Consider the following 4,514-nt stretch of genomic DNA (forward strand, 5'->3'; position numbering starts at 1 on the left):
GCCCCCGCTCAAGCCCCGCCCAGGGGCCGCCCCGGCATCTCCGCCCCGCCCCCGTGCCCGCCCAGCCCAGGCCCCGCCCTCAGCCCCTCCCAAGCCTCCCCGAGGGCTCTTTCGCCCCGCCCTCCGCAGGCCTGTCACCTTCACCCGCTTCCCTTTGGTACCCTGTTGGCCTCGGTCTTTGGAATTGGGCGTTGGGAGACCACGTCTTCCTGCGAGCTGCTCCCTGACCTCTGAAGTGTATCCGCGGCCTCTTTCAACCCTGTCCTCCTCCCTACGTATATAAAAACGTACCTGTTATCCGACTGTAAAGGAAACAAACAAAACACCGAAACAGCGCCCACCTTGATCCACGAAGTCCATGTGGAAGCACGGTCCCATGCCAGTTTTTGTTCTCCGTCCTTAGTATAGGGCCTGTAACTTTATAGATGAAGGGACATACATGTCCATTAACAAAAGGTCAGTGGTGGGGCTCCTGGCTGTCTCTGTCGCTTGGTGGAGCACGGCCCTCTGGATCTCCCAGTTATGAATGGCAGGACATTGTGAATGTAATTAATGCCACTCAATGGTACACTTAGAAATGGTCAGAATAGCAAACCTTGTTATGTACGGCTCACTGTAATAAACATATTTGAGAAAATTAAGTTTTGTTACTTGAGTGGAAACAGGAGTACAGTCTTTTGTCAAATAGGGGCTGTAAAATTGAACCTTGTCAATAAACTTTGTCAAGCCCTTGTGAAATTTTTTGTCGATTGGGTTCACTATTTTTTAAAGTAAGCTCCATGCCCAATGTGAGACTTGAACTCATGACTCTGAGATCAGGGATCACCAGCTCTACCAACAGAGCCAGCTAGGCGCCCCTGTGTCTAACACTTGTTGTTCAACTTGGTAGTCTTGGTAGCCAGACAGCTTGGAGTTCACAAGAGTGGAATAGGACCTCAGAGCCCTCACTGGCTATGTCCTGACTGATTGAACTCTCCAACTTGATGCAGTTTTCTTAATATTTCTGGATAAAGTTTCCATCTCTTCATTAGTAAAAAACAAACAAACAAACACACACAAAAAAACCCCCCAAAAAACAACTCACCTTTCAGAGTGCCTCAGTGGCTCAGTGGGTTAAATGTTTGACTTTGGCTCAGATCATGATCTCGCCCTCCCTGAGTTTGAGCCCTGCATCTGGCTCTGTGCTAACAGCTCAGATCCTGGAGCCTGCTTCAGATCTGTGTCTCCATCTCTCTCTGCCCTTCCCCTACTTGCACTCTCTCTCTCTCTCTCTCAAAAATAAATAAACATTAAAAACAAAAATAAAAACTTACCTTTCCAGAATTTTATGTTCTTGGGGTCTGGTCTCTGTCTTCCCTAGTGACATCCAGATAATTTGATAAGGAAAATTTTATGGCTGGAAGGAAATTTGGGTCCAGAGGGATGAGGTGACTTGATCAACATCTTACACTTTTTGGTGTCCGAGCTGGACTAAAAAGCCAGCATCTGTTTTAAGTTCTGTGTTCTTGACATTATAGTAACTATGTCCTGGTCCCTCATCTTATTCTGTTTTTTTTTTTAATTGCTTTTTGTTTTGTTTTGTTTTGTTTTGCTTAACAACATCAGATCCTAATGATGAGCTGCTTGAGTTTAATCATAGATCTTAATGATCCAATTTCCAATTTGACTTTGAATACATAATGTTTGATTGTTCCTCCATATTAAATCCATTATCAAAGGATGACTCTGTGCCATAGTTGAGAATATAAAACAAGGTAGTACAAACTTTAAAGGCAGTTCCAAAGAAGCTCTCAAAGTACTCTGAGCACAATCAGTGGAATTATTATGTATATCCAACCAATATATTTATACAAAACTAGATAACTGTCATCAAATGAAGGGGTGAAAATTCCTTTGCTTACAGATTCTCATTTTTGGTCTTTTCTCCTAAAAAAATATGTTTTTGTTTTTTGCTTTCCTATGGCTATTCTTCTTAGCCTAATATTAGCTTTAGCATATATTAACTATATAACCTTAAGTCAAGTTACTTGCTATCTTTCAGTTTTCTGTCAAGTGGGGTTAATATGATTTTTGAAAAGAAATAATTTCTTTTCTTGCTTCTGCTCACTTCCTTTGCCCAAATAAAATATTTCAGATTTGGCTTTTGTTGTTGTTGTTAAGAATCTTTAGAGTGACATTTTGAAAAAGAAAACAAAGCATTTTTAAATGGAAATAAATGCTGATAATGACTATGAACTTGAAGATATCATTGTTTAGAAGCAGTTGAGGCACAGTACTGAGGAAGTATCAGCTCTGAGCCATAGTGAGGAATCAAAGAAAACTTCATAGTTTTCTAGATGGAAGGATGGTGTTACTACTTTTTTTTTTTTTTTTTTTTTTTAGGTAGGCTCCACACCCAACAAGGGGCTCAAACTCATGATCCTGAGATCAAGAGTTGCATGCTGTACCGACTGAGTCAGCCAGGTGCCCCTACTGTTACTACTGGTATAGAAGGAAAACATGATATGAAGAGACATTTTTTTTTTTTTTTAGAGGTGGATGATTTGCCTTACTGTGTTTTTGGCCCAGTAAATTTTATTTTTATTTTATTTTATTTTATTTTATTTTATTTTATTTTATTTTATTTTATTTTTTTATTTTATTTTATTTTTTAATTAAATATAATTTATTGTCAAATTGGTTTCCCTACAACACCCAGTGCTCCTCCCAACAGGAGCCCTCCTCGATGTGCCCAGTAAATTTTAAAGGAAACTCAGTAATTGAGGCAAAAATGAAATGTTTATTATCAGGATTAGATGAGACTAGGGCAGCAAGAGTACATTGTCTTCAGTCACTAATCTTTAGTGCATCGTCTTAAGGCTAATAGATGCTTAATATGTGTTTGTAGATGATAACGCATCACCAGCCTTGGGTCACTCTACAGATATACTTTTAATAGTGTCCCTTGTGCCTAGTATAGGATCTGGCATATTTTAGGTGTTCAGTAAATATTTTCTGTTGAATCCTTATCAGTATTAAAAAATGAATTTATGGGGATGACTGGGTGTCTGAGTTGGTTGAGTGTCAGACTTCAGTTCAGGTCATGATCTCACTATTCATGGGTGCGAGCCCTGTGTTTGGGCTCTGTGCTGACAGCTCAGAGCCTGGAGCCTACTTTGGATTCTCTGTCTCCCTTTCTCTCTGCCCCTTCCACCACCACCCCCCCTTAAAAATAAATAAACATTAAAAAATTAAAAAAAAATTGAGACCAACTGTAGCCACGTAGCTTAAGTGTCAGGACTGAGAACTCAGGCCATCTACATTAACATGACTTTTCTCTAGTTTTAGTAAATTCTTGCCCAAGAGCATAAGGCCATAAACTAATAACTAACTTCACTGTTTATTTCAGGAAAATTTCTGCAAACTAATTGATCTAAAAAAATGCTTGCTCTTCTTGGCAAGTATCTCTTTTAGTTGAAACACACGGTTTATCTGGGCAAATACTTGGCGTATAAAACTTATGAATTACTTTACATATGAAAAAAACATCTTAGCTATCAGGACTTGCTTCAAAATCATTGTACTGGTGTGCTCACCCATTAGGATGTTCACCTGTCTCGATTTGTCCAGGATGGGTCCCCAAGATGTAGGGTTTTTAGTGCTAAATCTGGGAAAGTGTTGGAAAACCAAGGACAAAGTGGCCACTATACCGCCAGCCCTGAGCTATTATGTCAAAAACTTTGCTCAATACCCAAAACAATTCCTTGTTTTAAAAGAGCTGTCCTGGGTACCTGGATGGCTCCATTGGTTAAATGTCCAACTTGAGCTCAGCTGGTGATCTCATGGTTTGTGAGTTCAAGCCCTGCATTGGGCTCTGCGATGACAGTGCAGAGCCTGCATCAGATCCTCTGTCTTCCTCTCTCCCTGCCCCTCCCCGGCTCAGTTTCTCTCTCTCTCTCCCTCTCTATCTCTCTCTCTCCCTCTCCCTCTCTCTCTCTCTCTCACACACAAACTAAATAAACATTAAAAAAAAAAAAAAAAAAGAGCTGTCCTAAACCATTTGTACTCAGACTCCCATAGCCTATGAAGTATCACCTGCTATCTTCCTCCTTCTGAGGCTACTAAGCCTCTGCCAAAGAGCACTGTTCTCCCTTACGGTAGTAGATTTAATAAATTAGGCTTTCCTTGATCACCAGGTTATTCTGGTGGTCTCTCGGGGAGATAGCAATTGTTTTATGTATATTTTTATTTGGCCTATCTTTTCTGTGGGAATGACAATTATTTAGGGAAAGGGAGTATTTATTTTATAAGTACATAAAACACCCACTGTATCAATGTACACTCAAGTGCTACTATCTAATGGTTTTACTATCGAGAATAATATGCAAGATAAAACAAGTATGGGGTTGAGTTTGTCTTAAGTAGGGAAGAAGACCATACAAATTGAGGTGTTGTCTTCAAACTACAAATGTCTGTATAATTTGAATATAAATTTTGGTTATGTGTTTAGGTTACAAAGGAAGGAATCTTCTTTT

This window comes from Puma concolor, chromosome B4, assembly GCF_028749965.1.
Source record: "Puma concolor isolate L17-30 chromosome B4, mPumCon1.1.hap2, whole genome shotgun sequence".
In the NCBI taxonomy this organism is placed as follows: Eukaryota; Metazoa; Chordata; class Mammalia; order Carnivora; family Felidae; genus Puma; species Puma concolor.